Consider the following 26,916-nt stretch of genomic DNA (forward strand, 5'->3'; position numbering starts at 1 on the left):
CCGTGGTCGCTGATATGAGAGTCGCTAAATGCTCAGTTAAGGCATGCTTAATCGATTCGGCCTTAGATTCGTCTGCCAAAACCACAGGGCATTTAAGTTGGCGCTTATTATTTGTGGGGATTAGAGCCTTTGTGCTTAATGATATTGGGGGCTCACTCCCGGTGTCTCCCCAGAGGTTATCAAAAGACAGAATTCCAGATTCTTCACGCGTTGCTGGCGCAGGTCCCTAGGGATGATACACTGCCAGAGGCTTCCCCGCTAGAGACCAGGGTGTTGGACGGGCACATCCCAGAGAAGACTATCTCCCTTATTTACAGGAAGTTAATCAACAATATAGAGGACCCCCTGCAGCTCCTTAAGAGCAAGTGGAACAGTGAAGGCCTGGAATTGGACGATGAAGACTGGCAAGAAGCGGTCTCCTCCCCGAGGGTGGTGGCAGCCCAAGCCAGGCTTAGATTAGTGCAGCTAAAAATATTGCATAGGACTTATGTAATGGGCCCCGGGCTGATGCGCATGGGGCGAGCGGAGAGTGTAAACGGGGGTGCGGGGACACTGGAACCTTCATGCACATACTGTGGAGCTGTCAGCGGATAGAGGCGTATTGGAGGGACATACATCGTACCATGCGGGCAGTATTAGGGGTTGAGATGCAGCCAGAGGTGCGACGGTGCTTGCTGAATGTCTGGGAGCCGACTGACCTCAACGCATGCACTAAGCAGTGGGCTACACTGGCATTCATGATTGCTAAGAGAAACATCGCGCAATTGTGGGGTGCAGTCCAGCCGCCCCTTTTGGAAAGGTGGAAGGAGGATTTAGATTGGTGCATGTTTAGGGAAAAGTTGGTGTTTATTGCCAAGGGATGTCCCGGGAAGTGGAGCAGGGTGTGGGGAGCCTGGAACCATTATAGAGGGGATGTGTGTTCCCCACCCAGCCAGCAAGCGGAAGATGAGGCTTGTGGAACCCCCTAGCCGCAAAGAAACATTGCTTGTACAATATATTGTAATGAGAAATTGTTGCCGAAACAACAACTAAAAATGAAGTCGCCTGCTAAGATGTAATTGATGTATCTCAGTCGAATTGGTTTAATAAAAAGAATTTACAAAAAAAAAAGACAGAATAAGGGGGTTGTGATCACTATCACAGGACGGGACTATGGCCATGTCCTGTACCAAGGGCCAAAGTGTCAAATCCACCAGTAGGTAGTCAATCCTACTTGACCCATTTGGTCCAGTGAAGGTCATTCCTCCTCCTTTGTCTGAGATGGTTCTACCGTTAGTGGCCCTTAACCTATATTCTAGAGATATCGCATTCAACTGGAGAGCAGCTTGCGAGCATTTTTTAATCAGAGTAAGCTCCAGGGGAGGTACCCTCTAGACTTTGTCCTCCTCGTTCACGTCATTGGCCTCAGCCCAGTCTAGTGGCTCAAATGTTACGTTGAAGTCACCACCGACTATTAGTGGATGACTTTCATGCCTGGCTTCCAATAAATTACCCAGGACCTGGAGGGTTGGAGAACTACCACCTCTAGTGCTCCTAGCATATACGTTATATATATCGGCCGTCTTACCCTTGCCATTGGTTCACCTAATCCCAAGAATATCCGGGCTATTGATAACCAACTCTTTTGCTTCACAATTTATTGTAATGTTTACAAATGTAAGTAGCCCTCCTGAAGACCGGCCATGTTTGGATTGTATTGCTGGTCTATGAAAAGATTTAAACCTTAGAATGAATGTAGGGGTCAAACTCCAGGTTTCTTGGAGAGTACATATCTCAGTTTGAGAAATAAACTCCAGCCAATGCGGGCAATCAAGCTTCCCCCTTATACCCGCCACATTTCATGAAATAATTCTCAGCGTTTGCTCATTACCTTTAGGAATGGGAGCCTGAAAAGGAATTGAGACATTCGATTTAGGCGATGCTTGGCAATCAACTTTTGTATCCGGGCCGCTGGCCCGGATACAATCACTTGACACTAATAGTGGGTCGGAATCTTGGGCCATCTGTAAGAAAGGTAACGTACTCACTGGCTCGCTGGGAGATTCATCAAGATAAGAGTATACTGGGTCAGTGGTGTTCATAGGGCATATAGTAGTATTACTCAAAGGATCCTTGGCGGGGACTGAGATTAGTCAGTCATTCTGCAATAGGGATGAGATAGGAGAATCCCCAAGAATCTGGCGTGCATTTTCGGCTTGAGGGGATGCTTAATCTCAGGCTAATTTTTGTGGATGAAATTGGGAAAGATCTAGCCTCTAGGGCAATTAGATCATGTACCAGGTGCTCAGAAGCTAAGATTAGCTCTATTGCATCAACTGTACTATGATTTGAGAAGCACATTTTGGCAGATACAATGTCATCTCTAATTACTGATCTGCACTCCCCGGTATGCCTCAACCAATGGCTGGCTTTGTTTTTTAAAGATTCAACATTCTTGTACTTAATACAATTTAGGTCTACTTTAGGAACATTGGTCATGTAAATTGGTAGAGACAACGGATTGTTTTGCCTGCAATGAGATAATAGAGAAGGCTGGCGAGGTAGGGACACCCTATTGCAACATGTGGCCATGCTCAGCAAGGCTGGCCTTATCATTAGCCAATGCCCACCTTGGGTCTGTGGCGGGCCTGTTCTTTTCCTACCATGATCAACATTTGACCTACGTTACTCTAGAAATGTACTTTTGGTTTCTCTGGTGCTGTGAGTGGGTTGGTAGTCAGAATGCAAAGATAAAGCATTACAATCAGGTTGCTTCACAAGGGGCATTGGAAGCTCCGTCTTTGAGCCAGCATGATTGGATAATGCAGATAATTGTAGTGATGGCGGCAGTAAGTGTAGTCTATTGCTTCCTTCTATCTGCTGATAGTTTGGATACCAACGAGGTTAATGCCTCAACGCTACTTCTTAAGGCTATAATCTCCCTCTGAAGATCAAGGTTAGAGGGTATGGAGCCGCTATCAACTTCCCTTGCTCCCTGCAATGAGTTTGTACTCAAGTCATTATTAATTGAGTGGGTGTGATCCGTGTCTGTATGCACACTGGTGATGGGTGGCTTGTCAGCAAGAAGGGCATAACGATTACTCAAAGGGAGCTCATCTAGTGTAGCGCTATCGGAGAGACTCGCTTCCCTTTGGGCATACGGGAAGCTTGAGGTGTGACTATTGCGCACATCTGCAGCTGGGGACATTTTACTTTTTCTTGCTGCTTTCTTAAATAGGTTGGGGATGTTCCCATACCCTATAGCGGTAGGTCCGGTGGAGTTTTGGGGACAGGGGGACTTGGTGTTGTTGGTATCAATAGTGGGGGTAACAGGAATTTGTGCAGGTGAAGTTAGCAACTCTTCACAGTCTGCAACAATGTTTTCAATGCAGCCGAGGATTTCCTCTCCTGGCCCCCCTTCTCTCCCTTCACACCCAGTTCCCTGTACAAGTGACTGTGGCCGTTTTTAGATCTTTTCCTAGTAGCACCACCCAGCCCAATCTCAGTCCCTTTCCTTTTCCCCATGACACCAATTAAACAATCAAGCCTCAACAATAGTACTACAACACAGTATTAGCCCCAACAGAGCTGCAGTGGCCAATAGGAAAACAGGCTATAAGTCCGACTAAGGGTCCAATAATCAGTAGAATAGCAAGGATGGACTGGCAACAGTACCTTTGCGAGATGTGGCCTGGGGCTTCCAGCCTGTAGTGACAGGGGGGTGGCCCAGCCCTTTCTCCTCCAGACCATGATGGGCAAGGACGGGCCGGCCTTTGGGCCGGGCTTTGCCCAGGCCGCCCACTTGCATCCCGTGCTGCGGGAGCCCGGCGGCAACTTTATCGCACCTCCGGGTGCAGAGAGAAGCGTCGCAGCCCTACTGACTGCTGGTGACTTGGGTTCTGGACACCCATTCCCCTCACGGGAATGCTCGGTGTTTTTCCCAGGCTTCCAATGCGGCGGGAGCCCGCCTGCAACATTATCGCGCCTCCGGGTGCAGGGAGAAGCATCGCAGCCCCACTGGCTGCTGGGGACCAGAGTTCTGGAAGGCCGTTCCCCTCACGGCAATGCTCAGTGTTTTTCCCAGGCTTGTTATTTTCACTTTCCTAATATAGGATATGTAGAACCTGTTAAAACACCGAAGAAGGGCTTTATCACAGAGATGATGGATTTCATACATTTTCCTTGAGATGAAGTGATTTCTGTTTTCATCTTTATCTTTTTGTTGTGCTAGTGGTTCTCATGAATATGGTTTCTATGTGGATATTAAAAGAGGAATACATTTGTCAAAAGCTTTTGAGAGCAATTTGAGAAGCTGATTCATTTCTGTTATTTAGTTGGAAGGTGAGACTCCCGAGAGATGAGTCAGGTGCAGAGATATTAAACCTGTTCACTATCTGTAGATGGCTGAGGTCATTATTGTGTATTGCTTGATCTTGTGGGAACCTTGAGAGATGAGATAGTGGTTGCTCTAGGTGATCGTTAGGTGTCCTAGCATTGTGATGAGGCCAGATGGGAAGAATATTGCATTCAGAATGTGGTCAGATGTGTGTATGGGTCCATTGATGAACTTAATAATGTTAAGAGCCTCCCGGCTTGCCATGCTAATTTATGGTATGGGAGAAAAGTTGGTCAAACCAGATATCCAGGTTACCAAGGAGGGTTGTTTGGCAGTGATCTTTTGGTATTCAGCAATGCAAGCAAGAAGGTGCATGAGGGTGTGAAGCAGAATGGAGTCATTCACAATGTGACATGATGATATCTTCAAGACTAGTTTGCAATGATTATTTGAAACCAACAGCTGTTCCTCCTCTTGTGGTTTAGTGTCAGTATTTGACATTTAAGTGTGACTATCTCATGCAGTACTAGTAAACAATTGTTTAACCAGGTTTTGGTCAAAAAGGATAGCTCTCATTTCGAGATTAATGGCAAGTCAAAAATGTTTAATTGATTCTTGTGGTAGTTCAGATGAAGAAGTATTTAAGAGAGAAGAGAAAGGAAAACCTGAGATTTTAATGAGAGTTTAGGGACATGGGGGAGATAAATGTACAGCAAAATGGTGGAAAGGTAGAGTAGAGGTAAGGAGATTGAAGATATCTTTTATAATTCTCAAAGAGGACAAGTAGTAACTGGTTTGGCAGAGGCTGGTAAGGCAATGAGATAGATGTAGCTAGTATATGAGTGGGACATGTTTAGCTTCAGTTGCTGTTGGTTTACAAGTTACTCTGGTAGTCAGTCTCTTTGTAGGGAGCAAGAGTAGCATGATCCAATGAGAAGGCTTGCGATGTAACATCTAACAACAGTCCTATGTGGGGATCTCCTAAAGGTGGCATAGACATTATCCACAGGAACCGAAGGGTTGAATGTACCAAAAGTAATCAATATGCACCCAGCAGGGCATCTAGAAGCAGCATGGGTGTAATCCCCAAAACAAACACCTTCAAAAGTGGTCAGGTATTTCTGTCTATGGGTCGCAAAGTGAATATTAGTCTGTAGGCCAAATTGCAAACGTCTTGGACAGCAGCAGTCAGAAACTTTGCAAGTCTTTGCAGACACCTTCAAGGTATAAATATACCAGCACTTGCCCTGGCAAATTGCGGTTCCCAGAGGATTCGATCCAACCCAGACTAAGCAGTTTGCCACGGCAAGTTCGGAAGGAGATCGAGATCCAGCCTGATGCACTGACCTGACGCTGCCATCCTCCTCGCAGAGAATCCAGCTCCAGTGCTCTCCGACTTCCCTTGCGGGGGGGTTAGACTATCGAGTTCAGAAAAGAGATTCCAACCTCTCTCATTCTAAGGTATGGAGCTGACTAGAACTTAGAGAAACTTTTGGCAACTCTTGGCTAAACTAAAATATAGCTAGCTATACTTTAGAAATGGCACATACTTCAACCTCGTACTGCACTTAGGTTAGGTACACTGGGGTAGAACAATTTAGAAGCATCAGATGAGTATCACATTTTAGCTTATGTTAATTATGTATGTATTTTGATTAATATATGTCATAGCTACAAACCATGCTATTGCAGTATTATTTTATCTTACTGCTAACCTCGTACATATTGTACTTAGCAGTCTTTTTATTGAAATGCCCGTCTCTCTATCTCTGTGCAACTCTGTAGAAACGAAGCATGCACGATTGACTGAGTGAAACTGTTATCCATTGTTTCCACGATTCTGAGACTGTTCCGATTCTAAAAGGAAACAAAGTTGTCGTGTTTATGCGGTTGTCAGAGACTAATCCCTTCTTGAATATTCGAGAAGTTTCTAGTGACCTCTGATTTAGCTGGCACACACAAGTAATTAAGTTTAATATACTCGAAAGAGACATACTGACCTTAGTCCTATGTCAAATCTATAGTGTATGTTATTCCAATGTGCAGAGCCTATCAGGGATATAGGAACTACACTACAGGGCCATCTGCTAGGATGTGTGAGGTGCCGCTCTTACCTGTTCCAATTACATTTTAAAGGGGCTGCCTTCAGCACACTAACAAAGAACTTTACAACAAGTTTTTATCACCCAAGATCAGTTGGACCCTGGGCAGGGGAAAGGAGGAAGTTTCCAGAAAGCATACGTAGAAGTGCCTAGAGGTTTCTGCCACTTCGAAGGCTGGCACCATGTATAAATATTGGACCCTAAGACCAACTATTCAGTCACTCCAGGACCTATGGAAGGATTCAAAAGGACTGCCTTGTACTTCAAAGGACTGCCCTGCTGTTTGAGGCAGGCCTGGCTTCTCACAGCGCTGCCCTCTGCCTACCAGAGGACTGCCCTGATACTTGAGACTTGCCTTGTTTCTCAGAGTACTGCCCTGCTGTTTCAGTCCTGCCTTGCTGCTTGAAAGAGAGATGGCCATCTACTTGTTCCCAGGAAGACCTGAATGACTTCAAGGGTCAGTTGGCTGTCATCTTGTTCTGTCCTACAGGAACACCACATGCTCCAGAGGTCTCCCTGCAACTGCCCATCTGACCTTCTACAACTGGCTGTGCCTGCAACTATACCTGCCCGAGCTTTGCTGGTCTCTGCTGGAGGGAGTTCCTAATCCCCAAGAGGAGCCTCACCGGGTTTCCAACCCTTTGCTGGCATGGGTTGAGCTCCTCGGGTGAAATCCTGAGGTTTCGAACTCTGCGTACCAGACTTTGAGAAGGTAACTTGTTCAGCAGGACTAACCTGTTGCCTGTATCCAGCCTGCGCTCTATCACAGTCAGCCTCAACTTGTGACTTTGTCCCAGTCTAGTGCGACCGGATACCCACAGATAGTGCTTTCTGCTTCTTGGCGCTATTTTCACTTAAATGTTTAAAAAAATCATTGCTCTGGTTCTACTGCTGGATTTAATTTGTTTTATTGTCAAATTATTTATTAAATTCTACTCAATTTTCTCATTTGGTTTTCTTCGTGTTTTGTTTTCAATGTATTACTGTTTTATGCTGCATAAATACTTAACACAATGCCTTTAAGTTTATCCTAACTGCTTTTGTGCCAAGCTACTAGAGGTTTAAGCACAGGTTCATTTAGTGACTTTTGTGATTCACTCTGACAAGGATTGTAGTTGTTGCTTTAGTTGAGTTCTCACCCCCTCAACCATTGAGCCAACTTCCTACACATTCTCAAACCAAAAACTGCTGCAGTGAGGATGAATTTCATATTAAATTATAGCCCAAAATGATAAATTAGCATTTTGTGTAATTACGGAAAACCAAATTATGTGAATTTTGAAAAACCCTTATTAGTGTCCTCCAGGCGTAGGCCAGATGTGGGATAGAGTAGGCTAGATGAGAGTTGCTGGCTCTCCACCAAGGAGGAACACTACACTGTGCATGTACCGCAGAGCATGGACTTGTGCATGTTCGCAAAAGCAGCATAGGTGAGTAGTAGATAAACCAGCACAGCAAAGAATAGACCATGTTCAATGCAGTCACCATCCATTGGGATGGAGATGCTGTGGCACACAGATTTCACATAATAAAAACATTTTCTTACTGAATTTGACATTGGATCTGCATTAACAATATTTCTAATAACTATGAGCAATGAAAGCATTTGATAGTATTTGATTGCAGAGAATTGTTTGCGCAATGCTAAAATCACTTTGTATTGTGAAGTATCAACCCTCTGGGTTGATATCTTTGATTAACGCAAATCCAGATCTTCTAAAGTAGACAGGCCCAGACCTGCATCAGCTCCTTAAGCCAGTAGAAGCCAAGCTCAAACAAGGGGCTATGGCAAAATCCAGTGATATGTCTAAGTATAATGTGTGCTTTGAATGAAATCATACATTTTACATGGATTAACACAGCGTGTGTGTCAAGATGATAACATTTGTTCTGGAGGATATACCTTGAATATAGTTCTCACACTGACACCTGTTACATTTTAGCCATATTGCAGTGCTTAGAATTGAGCAAAACAGAGTTTTTGAAATGTGCACCCAGTGACATCACTGACCTATGACTCTATAGATATGGCACTGCACATTTTTTTATCGTTTGCGCAATACAGTACAAAGAGTTGTAAATCTGGGGCCCAAATCTCTGGCAAAGCTCCACCAAACCTCGTCAGAGAATATATCAATTCAACATTTCCACTGCTACGGGCCTTATTAGGAGTTTGGCGGTCTTCTTCTAGGACCACCACTGCGTGGTCCCAGGAAGACCGCCAAGACCATGATGAATCCACCTGCCGGATTCCGAGTTAGATCTAGGGTTGGCATGCAGTGCGGCAGCGGTGTCAGCAGTGGATATGTTAGGCTCCAGCACATGTGTGCACAGTGTGGCATGCACCATGTCGTGCATGCCACACAGTCCATGCACCATGGTGCAATTCCAAGGGGGCACAACATGTAACATGAGACTGCAAGCAAGGGTACAGTAAAGAAAGCAAACGTCCACCAGTCTGGGACAGGTTGAGTAAGCTGTATTAACAACACAAAGGTTTCTAGGGAAACACTTTGAGTAGCAGTCACTAAGGTGTTAACATATACATATTGAGACTTTTGTGTTTAACTTTTCAGCCTGGAAGGCAGAGGTCACATTCAAGGCGCTGAGCCTTACAAAGTCCAGAATTACAGGAACCTCCCCCAGCCCTTCAAACCACATTTTATTTGCATTTGGAATTACAAGGGGAAGAAGGATTAGGAAAGGCGGAGACCTGTGAGCAATATCTGAAATAATAACGGCACAGAATTTACTTAAACTATCAAGGAAGTTTTGTTTTTTAGTACAATGAAAACGACATGCATGCCACAGTCTACATTTCATATGTACTCCATGAATGACCAGAAGGCATGATTGTAAACTGCAAAGAGCTAATTTTGCTGTATTTTGTAGCTCAACGGATATGTAACGCTTAAAAGTGCTTAAAAGTGCTCGTACAAGTATACTGCCAGATGGGCTATGCACAATATAACTCCAGTATTTTTTAAACATATATAATCTTTTTGTAAGTGTCACTTACAAAGGAAACACAAACTAAACAAATTTGATTGTACAAATAAATCCTTTAGTCTATGACCCTCAAACATCGAGAGTAAAGGCACCAGCACATAACAGTTTGAGAAATAATTCAAGATTGTAGTGCAATTTCCCTGAGTTTCAACGCATTGTTTTCTTCAGTTGCTCACAGCATTGACCATTAGTCCTCAGCTAGGTATTTATGAGGGCTGAGGAAGCCAGCAGCCCATCATTGCCTGGTATCCTGATTTTCTCTCCTCGAGATGCAAACTGACTTCTTTGGTTATATACCTCTACTCTACTTCTGACTCCGCGGGGCATATTTACAAGCCCCTATTGCTACCACAACGTCACTTTCAGTGACACTGTGATGGTCATACGGGCCGCGCCTTATAAATAAGGCACCCTTTCATGCTATATTTAGCGTGAAAGGGGAGGGCAATGGGTGTTGCTGTGGATATTCCACTGCAACAGTAATTGATTTTGACGCTGCCCCCTATTTACAAGGGCAGCCTAAATAGGAGGCAGAGCCAAAGTAAAGAGCAGGGAAAAGCTGGACTTAAACAGGCGAAACGAGGGTGCAAGGGTGCCTGCGTTGGCACTGGGCAGCTAATGTTAGTGCAGGGGGAAACGCAGGGCTGTACCATATTCTTGTAAATATGGTGCAGCCCTGCGTTTTTAGAGTGACGAAGTGTGCTGTTAGCCTTCTTGGAACACACTTCACCACTTTATTGTAAATATTCCACCGCAAGTCAACAAAATGCAACTAGCATTATGTAGGCCCCAGCTCCTGGGATAGATTTTTACCTGCTTCTGGATTTATTGCTTTGGGATTTAAATATTTAGCCTTCAGCCTGCACTGAGGATTTTAGGAATTAAGCCCAGGAAGTAGCACTGCATCTCATTCAAACATATGTATGTGTGTTGACATCCAGTGTGGTTATTTTTCCTTGACTTTTTTTTTACTATCTCTTTCAACATTTATTCCATGGTATTAATTGAGTTGGTGTAATCTTAATCACACTGTGTTTTTGTGGATCATAAATCATGAAACAGTACTGTCACTTCGTACGTATTGCTGAATCACAGTCTGCCTAAAGAAGATAACAGGTGAATGCAGGTTTCCCACTATTTGAAAAAGCTCTCAGCAGGTGCAATTTAGAAGACTATATGGTAAACATTTGTAAACTGGAAACCTTTGACCAATGGCCCATTCACTACGTGGCCAGTCAACCTATACTGAACATGAAACAAAAGAGAACTTCCACCAAGTCAGGGCCATTGATTTTTTGTTTTGCTGAAATAACCCTCATCAATAATGGTTCGTTTCAACAAAACAAAAAACAAATTACTTTTAATTATGAAAGGTTTATCGAAATTACCGCACCAAAGAGTAATGCAGATTTGGCAAAATTACTCGGACTACACCGACGTAATTAAAATTATTTCCAGGGGTAACTTCAATATCATTACACAACATCCATGTGACAAAATTAATATATTCACACTTTGTCCTTGCTTGGACCTTAATATGATTACACACTATCCCTGTGGGGGGTTCTATATAATCACCCACCATCCCTGTGCAGACCTCTATATTAATATACACTATATCTGGGAGTGAGTACTTCAATAGCATCCCACACCGCCCCTGTGGAGACTTGTATATGATCACATACCATCTCTGTGGGAACTTCAAGATGATAGCACAGAACCCTGAGATTGTCTCAGTATAACCAGAAACCATGTCTGTGATAGCTTCAATATGAATACAATTAATCATTATGGGGTTTTTTACTACGACATACCCCCGTACGGACTTCAAAACAATAACACACATTCCTATGAGGACTACAATATGATCCTGCAATATCCCACAGACAACGTCATTATATTCACAACTCATCTCTGTTTGGGCCTTAATTTGATCACACGCTATCCCTGTGGGAAATTCAAGATGATAACAGAGGGTTCTTCAATATGACCATACTCCATGCATGTGAGTGCTTCTTTATGGTAGCACACCATCTTTGAGAGAATATCATTATGATAACACAAAATCCTCTAAGGAATTCAATATGACCACACACCATACATTTGAGGACTTCAATACGATCAAAACTCAAACCTGTGGAGATTTTAGCATGAACCCACAACATTCACATCAAGGATTCAATATGATCATACACTATCACTCTGAGGACTTAAATATGATCACACACTGTCTCTGTGGGGACTTTAAGACGATAACACAGAACCCAGAAAGGATCTTATTATAATCAGACACTATGCCAATGAAAGCTTCAATATGATTACACTTCATCACTATGCGGTATTCACTCTGACTCACCACCACTGTACAGACTTCAATACAATAACGAACCATGCCTGCGAGGACTTCAACATGATCACACAACATCCAAGTGACAACATCATATATTCACACCTCGTCTCTGTTTGAGCCTTAATATGATCACTCACATATCTTGCGTAATTCTGTGTAGCGTAATTAAGCAGAATGACCAAGAAGTTATGTGAAATTATGTGGAAATACGTGAGAAGAGTAATTCTGCATTTGTCAGTTTTTTCTTAGCGCAAAAATGCCCCCTCACATCCAAAAAGTATGTAAGGATTGCATTTAGCACTAAGAAATAGCTCTAAATACAACAGAACATGAATAGTGAGCGTGAACAGCTGCTCTCTAAATGTGCACTTGGGGCTGGATTTTCCCCCAACTTACTCCTGGTATTTAGCACTAGTTTCTTAGCACTGTAGTGCCCCTGATCATAACCCTTAGCAGGACAATCAGATATCTAGGTGTGGGCACCACCCAGGGACTATCCTCAGGTGGCAACAAGCAGTACACTCCATCTATAGCGCGACCTTCAATGAGGAGCAAAATAGCCATTGGAGATAGAGTAGTGAACTGAGTCACAACCATACAGACACTCACACAAGGGGGTTGGGAGGACGGGTATATTTTCTTTGTTTTATTATTTTCGTTGTATTGCCTTGTCTCTTTATTGTTGATTGAAACTGTTTATGTTAAGATGTGAATACACTGTACCTTTTGCTGTACTGTTAGTAGACAGGATAACCAAGGGATCAAAACTTGTGTCACTGGCCCATTATTGACAAATACTATATATCTGTTAGGCCTAACACCTGGTCTTACCCAGGAGTCGGGAGGTGCCTTTGAGGGCGGGGGACCCCAATGTACATATATCCAGGGGATATGGGACCACAATCGATTGCATGATTTCTGACTTCCTTCTCCTGACACAAAGTTAAAATAATGTATGGCAAATGCATTAACTATGTTAATCACACCAACGTCATGTAAAATGCAATATATATATATATATTTATTTTTAAAAGGAAAATAGCTCGAAATGCTACATAACATATCTAGCATCATGAGCACCCGCTCACGCTTGCTAAATGTGCTCTTGTGGTAGGATTTTCCCCCCAAATTACTCTTAATTGCGCAAGCAAGTATAATTACATTATGATCTGTAATTCCACATCAAGAGTAATGAGGATTTACCAAAATTACTCAGATTACTGTGGTGTAATTAAAAACATTTCCAGGCGTAACTTCTATACGATGACACAACATTCAAGTGACAACATCAATAAATTCACATATTGTCCTTGCTTGGACCTTAATATGATCACACACCATCCCTAAGGGGACTCTTATATGATTACACACAGTCTCTGTGGGGACTTCAATATGATAACACAGAACCCTGACTGGATCTCTGTATCATCGGACATCATGTCTGTGCTAACTTCAGTATGATTACACATCATTATTTCGTTTTTTTTTAGTTTGACACACTATCACTGTGCAGATTTGAACACAATAATAGCCATACTTGTGAAGACTTCAATATGATTACACAACATGCAAGTGACAATGTCAATACATTTATATCTCGTCCCTGTTTGGGCCTAAATATGATAGTACACTATCACTGTGAGGAATTTAAAATGATAACATATAATCATGTAGGCACTTCAATATAAACATGTGCAACCCATGTGTAAACATCATTACTGTACCACAAAACCCTCTCAGGACTTCAATATGATCACACACCATCCTTGTGGGGGCATCAATACAACCATGTCATCCCTGTGCAGGTTTCTAAAATTCAGCACTATTATGCAGAATTACGCGAGAAGAGTACTTTTCCAATTGGTGCTATTTTCTGAGAAATAAAATGCCCATTCACTTCCAAAATGGATGCGAGGATGCTATTGCACTACGAAATAGCACTAATTGCAACAGAACATGATCAGCATGATAGAACAGCTGCTCGTTAAATGTGGATTTGGGGTGGGATTTTCCACCAACTTACTGATGGTATCTAGCATGAGTTTGTAAGCACAAAATAAACACTTGCATCCAAAATGGACACAGGAATGCTTTATGTGGTAAGAAAATAATGCTCTATGCAACACAATATAACCATCAGTTCAAGCAACCACTCACACTTGTTATTTTCCCCCCAAATTACTCTTCATCATCCTTGCAGATGTAAATGCATTATTATTGCTAATTCCATGTCAAAGTGTAATGCGGATTTACCAAAATTACTCAGATTACTCCAGCATAATTAAAAATACTTCCAGACCTAACTTCAATATGATTGCACAGCATCCTTGTGGGTACATCAAAATGACCATGTCACCCCATACAAGTTTTAGTGTGATCACACACCATCTCTGTGGGGACTTCAATATGATCACACACCATCTCTGTGGGGACTTCAATATGATCACACACCATCCCTGTGGGGACTTCAGTATGATCACACACCATTTCTGTGGGGACTTCAATATAATCACACACCATCCATGTGAGGACTTCTATATGATCACACACCATCTCTGTGGGGACTTCAATATGATCATATGCCATCTTTGTGGTGACTTCAAGATGATCACACAGAACCCTGAGAAGACCTTAATATATTCAGACAACATGTCCCTGAGAGAGTCAATATGATTGCAAATCATCACTATGGGGTATTTACTATGACACATCACCACTGAGCAGACTTCAATACAATAAAACACCATGCCTGTGAGGACTTCAATATGATCACACATACAAGTGGCAACATCAATCTATTCCCACCTTACCCCTGCTTGGACCTTAATTTGATCAGACACTATCCCTGTGGCGGGGCATCTAAATTGTCACACACCATCTCTGTGGGGACCTGTATATGATTATACACTATCCCTGTGAGGACTTCAAAATGATCACACACAATCTGCGTTGGGACTTCAAGATGGTAAAACAGAACCCTGCGAAGAACTCAGTATAATTGGACACCATGTCTGTGATAGCTTCCATATGATTACACAGCATCCCTACGGGGCAATCACTGTGAAACACCACCACTGTGCAGACCTCAATACACTAACACACCATGCCTGCGAAAACGTCAATATGATTACACAATATCCAAGTGACAACATCAATATATGATCACCTTGTCCCTGCTTGGACCTTAAAATGATCACACACTCTTCCTGTGGAGGCTTCAATATGATCGCACTCCATCTCTGTGGGGACTTCTATATAATCATTCACTATCTCTGAGAGGACTTCAAAATGATCACACACCAACACTATCTAGACTTCAATACAATAACACACAATGCTTGTGATGATTTTACTATGATGAAACAACATCCTAGTGACAACATCAATATATTCACACATTGTCCCTGTTTAGGCCTTAATATGATCACACACTATAATAATATCCACATTTGTAATGTGCGAACAATCACACGTAAGGGTCTCTAGGCGCTGGGGGCCGTCTGGAAGATTAAGCAAGCTATTGCCCAGAGTCACATGGTGATGGGCTAATCTGGGGATTGAACCATGATCCCCAGATTCCAGATTCAGTCGCCCTGGCTGCGGTGCCACACCTCTTCCTGTGGGAATTCAAAAATGATAACATAGAATACTGCAGGCACTTCAGTATGAAGATACACCATCCCTGTGAGGACGTTATTACTATAACACAAAATCCTCTGAAGATTTCAATATGATCACAAACCAACTCTGGGGGGCTTCAATATAACCATGTAATCCCTGGATAGGTTTCAGTTTGATCACACACCATCCCTGTGGGAACTTCTATATGATCATACACCATCCATGTGGGGACTTCAATATGATCACACACCATCCATGTGGGGACTTTAATATGATCACACACCATCCATGTGGGGACTTCAATATGATCACACACCATCCATGTGGGGACTTCAATATGATCACACACCATCCATGTGGGGACTTTGATATGATCACACACCATCCCTGTGGGGACTTCAATATGATCACACACCATCCATGTGGGTACTTTGATATGATCACACACCATCCCTGTGGGGACTTCGATATAATGACACACCTTCCCTGTGGGGACTTTGATATGATCACACACCATCCCTGTGGGGACTTCAATATGATCACACACCATCCCTGTGGGGACTTCAATATGATCACACACCATCCCTGTGGGGACTTCGATATAATCAAATGGCATCTCTATGGGGACAGTATGATGACAAAGCATCCATGGAAAGCTTAAGGTTGATCACACAGCATTCCTGTGGGGATTTCTATATAATCACATACCATCCATTTGAGGACGTCAATATTATCACACAGCAGCTCTGTGGGTACTTGAAGATAACAACACAGACGCCTGAGAAAGTCTAAGTATAATCAGACAACATGCTCCCGAGATCATCAATATGATTACACACCTTCATTCTGGCTTTTTTCTATGACACACCACCACTGTTCAGGCTTCAATACAATAACCTTGCGTGTGCAGACTTCAATATAATCACACAACAACCCAGTGACAACGTCAATACATTCACACATTGTTCCTTTTTGGACCTTAATACAATCACACACTATCTCCACGGGAATTCAAGATGACAACAAAGAACCATGTTAGCAGTTCAGTTTTTTTTTGTAGCATTATATTGCGTAAACTCGCCCCGAAGGTATTGGAGCACTTTACATGAGCAGCAGTTACATTACACAAGGACACATTCATATTTTGGTAGGCACAGGAAGATTAAGTTATTTCCCCAGAATCACAGGATGTTGAGCTGATGCTGAGACTCAAACCTGGTTCCCCAGATTCAAAATCGGCAGCTCTGGCCATTACAGCACATCCTGTGAGTCCTCCAGTAAGATCACACACCATCCCTGCATCCATGTGGACATTTCCATATGATTACATGCCATACATCGAAGACATCAATATGATCATGCCTCAACACTGAGAAGATGTTGGTATGAACCCCCAACATCCATGTTAAGGTTTCGGTATGTACATGCACTATGTCTGTGAGGCTGTCACTATGATCGTACACTATCACTATGAGGACTTCGTTACAAAAGTGGACTATCCCTATAAAGGCTTCAGTGTGATCACACAATATCCCAGTGATTACCGCACATGATTGTTGTGCACCTCAATATAATCTCACACCAACCTGGGTTTTGAATTTGGTCCCCCATCTTCCCTGGGAGGACTTCAATATGACCACTCTATATCCCAGCCATAATCTCTATTAGACCACAAATAACCCCTTGGGGACTACAAGCTGTTCAAACACCAAACCTGGGAGGACCAACTTTTCCCATAGATGAAGCATATTTTGTTTTTCTAATAACTTTGGCACAGTTTGATGCATCTTCAAGAAAGTAATGTCTTCTACACAATACATAAATGACTCCAGAAGCATGTGTGCCAATTTATAAAACTTTTTTTTAAATTGTCTTGTGAGGACCTGTGTTTCATTATGTGTGTTTTTTTTTTGCTAAACTCTGCCCCGGACACACCAGGTGGTACTGCCTTAAACACAGGCACATATATGTATGTATATATATATATATATATATATATTCTCTTAAAAAACCATAGGTTTCACTCATGTTATAGTTAGCTGGACATTTCCCTCGTAAAAAAACAATGAAATTCCCCCGTTATAGTTAGTGCAGGCAACTATAACTCACGCGACCGCAATCCTCTGCTGATGACGTCAGATATTACATCACTGATTAAATATGTGTCTTTCTGAAAAATAAATATTTGTAATATATGTATAGCTAAAGATTAATGGAAGAAGACATGGGTAAATAGGTGTCTAAATACAGTGATGTAATATCTGACGTCATCAGCAGAGGATTGCGGTCGCGTGAGTTATAGTTGCCTGCACTAACTATAACGGGGGAATTTCATTGGTTTTTTACGAGGGAAATGTCCAGCTACCTATAACATGTGTGAAACCTATGGTTTTTTAAGTGAATTTGCAAGGTTTTTTAAATGCTAATTCCTAACTATAACGTGTGTGAAACCTATGGTTTTTTAAGTGAATTTGTACGTTTTTTAAAAATGCTAAGTTATGTATTTATTAATATTTTTTTTTCAGGTTCTTCAACGTGCGCGCACCCCACGATGCGTTGTGCGTGCCGTGCGCGCACAGTGCGCGTACCCCGCGCTTTTTTGAAAAAAAAAAAAGTTTTTTTCATCCTTGGGGGTCCTTCAGTGACACCCTGACAAAGGCTAGGGGGTCAGGAAATGTCCACCCTGCCCCCTTTTCACATTCTCCACCTTTGTTTTTCACTGCCTCAGACTGCGAGAGACAAAATGGTGGCCGACACTTCCTGATTTCGACCGACTGGAATGTTAACTGTCATGTAACCTCCAATCAGAATTACGCTCGTGCACGTCAGCGTGCGCGTACGGTATGCTTACCGTACGCGCACGGTGCGCGCCTATAGATATATATGTACTTTTAACTGAAATTTTCTCACGAACTACTAAACAGATTGACTCCAGATATTCAAAAGGCACATCCCTGACCTGAGGACTTTCTCTTTGCCAAATTTCAAATAATTCTGTTCAGCCGTTCGGGCTGTACCTTGGACTAAAGGTCCCTGAGGAAAAATGCATGGGGAAAACGCGTTTTGGGACCCCCCTTTTTCTCGGCCCCCGCTTGACTAATCACCCCGAGACTTTCAGGGTAGGAGCGGAGCGGAGCGCCCCACCTATTTTGAAAAATTCGCGAGGATTCGTCAACCGGCGCCAAAGTTATTCAAAATAGAATTTTCAGATTTCCTATGGAAACACGGTCCCAACTATAACTATCTACTGGCGACCGCCAGTAGATAATATATTCACATAGATATGAGAGTATATATATATATATATATATAAACCCTAAAGTCTACCCTTACTAGTACCTACCCCTAAACCCTGAAATTACCTTTACCACCCACCCCATAAGCTATAAAATGACCCTTCCTGCCCTCTACCACTTCTCACCCCTATATCCTGTAAACACCATTACCACCCTTTACCACTGCCCACTCATTACCTATATATATATATATATATATATATATATATATATATATATATATATATATATATATATATATATATATATATATATATATATATATATATATATTACCTACTGGCGGTCGCCAGTAGGTAGTTATAGTTAGGACCACGTTTCCATAAGAAATCCGCAACATTCTATTTTGAATAACTTTGGCGCCGATCGTCGAATCCTCGCGAATTTTTCAAAATAGGTGGGGCGCTACGCTCCGCTCCTACCCTGAAAGTCTCGGGGGGATTCGTCAAGCGGGGGCTGAGATAAAAGGGGGGTCCCAAAACGCGTTTTTCCCATGCATTTTTCCATAGGACCTTTAGACAGGGCTACAGCCCGAACGGCTGAACAGAATTACTAGAAATTTGGCAGAGAGGTAGTCCTCAGGTCAAGGAAGTGCCTTTTGTAGGTTTGGTGTATTCTGTTCAGTAGATTCTGAGAAAATAGCCTTTAAATCAATATATATATCTGAGCCAGCTTACGGTGCGCTTACGGTACGCTTACCGTACGCGTACGGTGGCGTGCGCGAGCGCGATTCTGATTGGCTCTTAGATCTTAGTAAACATTCGAATCGGCCGAAACCAGGAAGCGGCGGCCGCCATTTTCTCTCTCGCACTGAGAGTTAGGTTTTAAAATAAAGCACAAAAACATGTAAAGGGGCTGTTTAGACAGCTTCCACACACATAGCCATGTTGAGGGAGTCCCCAAAGATCCACCAAGGCCAAAAACTGAATTTTTATTTTTTCGCTAATTTCGCCGATTACGCTTACCGTACGCGTACGGTAAAAAATTATTAAAAAAAAAAAACTATCCACACTCTCCCCACCCCGTGTGCAATTGGCGGCCGAAGGCCACCAATTGTGCTTGGCTTATAAGAGGTGAGATAAACTATAATATTTTTAAAAAAAATAATAAAAGAAAAAATTATCCACACTCTCTCCACCCCGTGTGCAAATGGTGCCCTGAGGGCACCATTTGTGCATGTCTTATAAAAATTATGAAAAATTAAAATATTACCTTTCAAAACGAAGTGCATCATATGTCCTCCATGTGCACACGGTGCGCGAAGCGCATCGTGCGTACATGGCCCATCTAGCGTAACGTGGGCACGCGGTGCGCGTAGCGCACCGCGTGCTCACCGTGCGTGCACGGCACTAACTGCGTAAAGTGGGTGCTTACTGTGCGCGCACGGTGCGCGAAGCGCACCGTGCGCGCACAGAACGAACTGCGTTAAGTGGGCGCGCACGCCACGAATGGCGTAAAGTAACTTAGCATTTAAAAAACCGTACAAATTCACTGAAAAAACCATAGGTTTCACACACGTTATAGTTAGGAATTAGCATTTAAAAAACCTTGCAAATTCACTGAAAAAACCATAGGTTTCACACATGTTATAGTTAGCGGAAATTTTACTGATAAAAAACCAGTGAAATTCCCCCGTTATAGTTAGTGCAGGCAACTATAACTCACGCGACCGCAATCTTCTGCTGATGACATATGTGTCTTTATGAAAAAAAAATATTTGTAATATATGTATAGCTAAAAATGTATGGAAGAAGACATGGGCAAATAAGTGTCTAAATACAGTATTAGCATCAGCAGAGGATTGCGGTCGCGTGAGTTATAGTTGCCTGCACTAACTATAACGGGGGAATTTCACTGGTTTTTTATCAGTAAAATTTCCGCTAACTATAACATGTGTGAAACCTATGGTTTTTTCAGTGAATATATATATATATATATATATATATATATATATATATATATATATATATATCACAAAACCAATCCAGCACCGCCTGACTGACAGCCAACAGGCGGGAAGAACGCTGGCTGGGACCTCTACGATGTGCTCACGCTGATAAACATAGGCAGGAATCCGGAACCGGTGCAAGAATTCATTTATTTAAGCAAAGGCAAGTGTGAGTCCATTGCAGTCGTCGGACATAGTGTCCACCATGACGCGTTTCGCTCGCATCCGCGAGCTTGATCACATATATATATATAAAATGCGCGATAAAGGGAGGCATGGTTAAGCAACAAAAATGTACCTGCATGGCAAAGGTATGTATGGTTTTGGCTTCGTGGTACAGGCAATGTTGTAAAGGCTGTTTCCCATCAAGCTATCATCTAAAAGAACCTATTCAATAATGCATAGCATATAAATATGTAAACAAAGGCAAAGCAACATGAAGACTCTGAATTCCTTGTACAAGCATTAAAATGTAACAATAAGCATTGATGGCTTTAAGTTATTTGCCAAAAATGATAAAACCAGTTTATATTGTATCGCAGTGCACCATCATTCTTTAATTACAGTTAAGAATCTACTGACAATAGTAAATTATTGTGGGATTGGAAACTGATCCAAATTGCTTTTAGCAATATTTATAAAACCACTAACAAAATTAAGACACAAAAATCTAAATGTAATACTTCATGTAAATAAAGTTTAATTTTAATAAATAAAGAAAAGGTTAATTTGCATGTAAATATTTGGATAAACACAAGGTTATGCAGCTTTTCCTTTCAAATGTCTGTCCTTTCTGCTGCTAGTGTTTGTTTCTAGTCAGCAAAGTGTGTTTAAATGCAAAGTGTGTTTAAGACTGCAGTATCGCCTCCTGCCTACAGAGGCAGAGCTGAGCAGAAATATAAACACACTTGATGAAACACAGGTCCCCACAAGGCAATTTTTTTAAAAGTTGTAAAAATTGGCACAGATGTTCCTGACACCGTTTTTTATCATTTAGAAGACATTGCCTTGTGGGGACCTGGGTTCAGGTCCCCACAGTGCGATCAGGTCCCCACAGCGTGAGTGTGTTATCACACCCAAGTCCCCACAAGGATAGTAACACAAACCCACACACACAACCACACACACACACAACCACACAACCACACACACACAACCACACACACAACCACACACACAACCACACACAACCACATACACACACAACCACTCACAACCACACACACTCACAACCACACACAACCACACACACACACAACCACACACATACAACCACACACACCCAACCACACACACACACAACCACACACACAACCACACACAACCACACATCCACACACACCCACAACTGCACCCGCACCCACACCCACAACCACACCCACACACAACCACACACACAACCACACACACAACCACACACACACAACCACACACACACACAACCACACACACAACCACACACACAACCACAAACACACACACAACCACACAAACAACCACACACACACAACCACACACACAACCACACCAAGCACTTGGCATAGCCAATAGGTCTCGCCTTTGGGACCTTATAAGTGTTTAGCCACGCAACAGTTGATGTGGTTGCACCAAGGATATTGTGCTCCATAACTAAATACTTAGAAGGTCCCAAAAGCGAGACCTATTGGCTATGCCAATGCTTGTTTTAATCATGCGACTAGAGGCCTGAATAAATAGTAATTTACCTACTACCCAGGTATTTTTAATTTCACTTTCCATACAAGTCCCCCCACTCCTATTTTTAGTCATCATTTTGCATCATTCAATAAACAAAAAAAATGTGCTCCCACATATCACGTAGGTCACTGCAGTCCCTGTTCCGCAGCGGAATGGAATGGACCCGGTGATAACGCATGCCACCAAGGGGCAACCCTGGTGGGTGAGGGTTTTCTTTTTCTTTGATGGAGTGATAGTCCATACAAACAGTAGGGCACTCTTTGGTTCTGATGCTTAGAGGTTAATACATGCAGTCATAGACTGTAGGGGAAAGTTAAGGTTGCAAATCGTAGAAATGCAATAAAATACAAATGAGATAGCTGCGGGGTGATGTATGTGGGTGGGACAGTAGAGGTGTGGGTAGGATATTGGATAGTTCATTTATGTATAGCGAGGCTTACGCTTTGTAAGGCGGATTGCCTAGGTAAAGTTTGTGATGTGCACTTGTTTCAGTAAAGCATCCTTTTTCACACTAGACTGTGCAGCGCCCCACTCTCCCATTGGGGGTTTGGAGGGAAGACGGCCACAGGGAGGCCTGCCCTCCAGGGATATTGGCAGCTACTGCCATTTTGTATTGGGCTATATTAGAGGCCATTGTACCCCAAAGGATATATAGGTGCTAATTTTGGGCTCCCTGACACCATTTTAAGCACAGATGACCTGGTGACAGGTGGCAGGGAGTCATTAGAGGTGATCTTTTTGCCCAGCCCACCAGTCCCCACAATTTTAGTTGGTTAAGATTTTTTTTCCGGCCTAGTTTCATTTCAGTTTTGTCTGGCCTTGTTGTGGGGACAGGTGCTTGGCGGTGGCCTGGAAAGTTTTGCATGAGTTTACAGAAGTTTGATTGGCGTTGCTATTGGTGAACCACGTGAAGAGGGAGGGTAGGCAGGAAGTTCAAGGTTAGGCATAGGGAGTTTGGTTGCTTATAGGTTAACAGTCTAAGGCTGTAGGAGAAAGTTAAGGTTGCAAACTGTTAAAATGTACTAGAATACAAATGAAATAGTTGTAGCTCGGGTATGTGGGTGGGACAGTTGGGAGAGTGGGGGGAAGGATATTGGATAGTTCATTTATGTATAGCGAGACGTTACTTTTGAAAGGTGGATTGCCCAGGTAAAGTTTGTGATGTGCACCTGTTTCAATAAAGCGGCTTTTTCACACAACACAAGTGGTCAGTGGTCTGTGCTGCGCCCCTCTCTTCAAAAGCTCTGATTATCACAAGATTAATCTAGCACCTACCGTGGGATTCGTGAAAAAATTCCCTTATTTATTATTCTAGCCTCAAACATTGTAGAGCTCTCCATTAGAAAGGTGTTACTGTCAACAAGAAAAGCAGCTGAAAATCGAATTGCCTATTTCTGGAGTGGCAACTGTGTCTCTGACTTGTCAGATGTGGTGGGTAGGAGATGTTCTTGACAGCGTAGTATGGCTTTTTTTTTATCGAATGTGCAGTCTTTAAGACTGTTGCTGTACATTTCTTCGAAGACATCACACGAAAGCTGGGGTCGCATGACGTAACAAATTATTAAAAATAAATAAATAATCACTTTTACTTTTTCATCCTTTGCACTTCAATACATCCCTCTAGTATGTTATCTCAAAGTATTGGGTCACGGAGAGGTGTGAGGTGCGTGGACTCTCTCAGCAGATGCTACGGCCCGGGAGCGCACCTTCCTCCCGGTCCCTTGCCCAGGCAGGAAGCAGAGCGCAGCCACACCCAAGAGACCTGCTTGGAGCATAGCGCCGTGACTCACAGTCTCAGCCCACCCCAACCTGGCGCTGCAACACAGTACATCTGTGTTGTCGCCACGGCAGCCATGCTGTTGAGTGTACACTCACCTGCGGGGGTCAGGCGATGTCTGCTCCGTCCTAGCGCGCGATGCAGATCCTGAGCCGCGGATGCTCCGGCTCGCGCCTCCGGGTACCATCGAAGGTCTGCCTCTCACCTCTAAGCGACAGTAGCTGTTGCGCAGGCGCCAGCCACACCCGCACCCCGCCCACTACGAGAGTCCCACAGGCAAGGTCCAGCAAGGGTGTGAACTGCAGACCCCGACCCATACTGTACCTGGACGAAAGGCATGAAGACCCGTGTTGGTGATTCAACGCATGTTCGAAACGTGTACTAACGGTCATATCGGAGCTTTTACAGTGTGCGTTCCTTTCAATGGGAAATTTTGTATTAACTGACACCTTAATCTACAAATATTTTGTGTTTGCAACAGTTTTGCTGCTGGGGAGGTAGTGGGAAAGTGTGCCACCTAGCCCACGACTGTGCCCAGCAACGCAAGGAGCAGATTGGGTGCCAGAAATGTTCCTCAGGCACCACAAGCCAATGCGGACCTCCGCATTTTGAACAGGTGCAACACTGAGCCTGTAACTGGGAAGCATCGGGTGTATGTCCATTCGTGTTGGCACGTATGCGCTTGACTTGAGCTAGTTAATTAGGAGGTGGGTGGACTACTTCTGATAACACCTACCTTTTAAGTTACATCAAACTCCTCAATACGTGGAACATCAAAGAATCAACACAAAGCCCAGCAGTTATGCCTTATGCTTTCTTCACAGCTGAATGTAGAGATTATTTTTTAAATCATCATTGCATGACTTTAAGTCAATAATGCCGCCTAGTGTTTTGTTTGGAGAAATCGTCAGCACGACCCCTCAATCAATATTGCTTATTTTAGGAACACAGCCTTCCAGGGCTGGGCTTTGGAACAGCGCCCTGGGCGGAACACAGTTGGGCGGCCCTAGGAGCTCAAGCCCATAGATAGCTCTTTCCCTGATAGTTCGGTGAGCCCGAAACAGCACCAGCAAAATCTTTTTCCCCCCATACGCAGAACAGTTACAATTTTATTCCATAGTTTTTGTTCTTCAAATGGAATACATCTTGGGTATTCAAAGGTGGAAAAATTCAGGGGTTGTATTGTAGTCAAAAGTCCTTTTTAGGTCTCGCTTACGCAGTACTCATGCGCTGCATAGGAGACCTTTAGCCGTTGTGCAGCTCTTTTTCAAAGCACATACTCGTGCTTGTGGCGGCATACAGCTTACTGGAGTGCGCAGCGGCGCGCCACAAGCACGGGTATGTGCTTTGTAAAAGAGGTCTTCCCAGCGCGCGCGCACCAATCGTGGGTGCACTCCTTCGCCTCTCTCTCCCGCTGCAGCCTGCACACTTTTTTTTTTTTAAACTTTCAGCACGAGGCACGCGCGCTTGTTTCTCTGAGCTTCCGTTTCACCCTGCTCACTCTCGTCCTCTTTCACTTTCCCTCTCTATTTCTTTCGTCTCTGCGTATGTCTTCTTCCTGTCTCTTTCTCTCTGTCTTTCCTCTTATCTATCGTTCTCTCCACCTCTGTCTCTCTCACTTCCTTTTCTCTGCCTACTTTCCAATCTCTCTCTTTTTCTTTCGCTATCTCTCTAGAGCTCTCTTTGCTCACACTTCCTGTTTTCCTCTCACGCTTGCTCTACTGAAGCTGTTTCCTATGGAAGACTGTCATGGGACTTGAGGTGTCAGGATAGTAAATCTGACACACTATGGAAATCTCTTCTTATACAGTTAAAGGAGGGATCACTAGCCTTGGCTTGTCCCAGGTCACTTGGCCCTTTGATAGTAGGAATAGGCAGATGCATAAATCTGAGAGGATTCTGAGTCGTAAGAGATGTATTTGGGCACAGATGGACGGAGACAGGTTGTCCTCAGCTATGCACACATTTATTCTCTCTGTTTATTGTTACTGACCTATTTTGCAATCCGTGAGTGGAGGGTGGGAAGTGTCTTGTCACTATGTAGGTATATCTTTCTCCTATGTGAAATGTCATATAAGCCAGTGACTTGATTTTATTCAATATTGGAAAAACTTAATGGAAATAAAAACATATGGCTTTTTTCCCAAAATATATTTGTGCTGTAAAATTCCCCTTTAGAGGTAATGACCTTTAAGCCTGTTTTAAGGCATGGGCGGGCTTCTTGGCCAATTGCCGTAGGCCATATCTTTTAAGGCCCACCCTGTTAAAGTGATCAAATCAGAAGACTATCTCGCGCTCTTTCTTGTTCTCTCTCTTTCTGTGTGTTACCATCTTCCCCTTACCCCTTCTGACTCGTCCTTCCTCTACCTATCCCACAATTCTCAACCTCTCTATCCACCTCTTTCTCTACCTCACCTACATCTTGCTCTATCATCCATTCCCCTATCTTGCCAACCCTTCTTTACCTCTCTACTTTCTGTCTGCCTCCCATTAACTTACTCTTAGCTCCTGTTTGTTTTGCCTCTCTAACTCCCACCTCTACTCACATTTCCCTCCTTCATCTCTCCCTCTTCCTCTCTTGTTGTAAGTTAACTCTCTTTACCTGACCAGAGACTAAATCCCTGCCCTTCTCTCTAACTTACTTCTCTACATACCAAACGCTGTGACTAGCTGTCACTTCTCTATACCACCCAATACATTTCTTTCTCTGTTGCACCTTTCTGTCCCATGTCTCATTCCTTTACCTAAACCCTCCCCTTTTGCCTGTCTATTTATACATGGC

General features: G+C 43.1%; 1 protein-coding gene across 2 annotated transcripts in view; it reads right to left on the minus strand.

Moving 5' to 3' along the window:
• The window catches only part of CLGN (calmegin), a 313,514-nt gene extending 289,181 nt beyond the window's left edge, over positions 1 to 24,333 (minus strand). Inside the window, exon 1 of one of the 2 annotated variants that reach the window (XM_085643230.1) lies at positions 24,233 to 24,333. The gene's annotated coding sequence lies outside the window, so the exon portion shown is untranslated. The remainder of the gene's footprint in view (positions 1 to 24,232) is intronic. The other variant, XM_085643231.1, reaches the window with a different exon arrangement.
• Between the last annotated feature and the right edge of the window lie 2,583 nt (positions 24,334 to 26,916).

Source organism: Triturus cristatus, chromosome 2_2, assembly GCF_964204655.1.
Source record: "Triturus cristatus chromosome 2_2, aTriCri1.1, whole genome shotgun sequence".
Taxonomy (NCBI): Eukaryota; Metazoa; Chordata; class Amphibia; order Caudata; family Salamandridae; genus Triturus; species Triturus cristatus.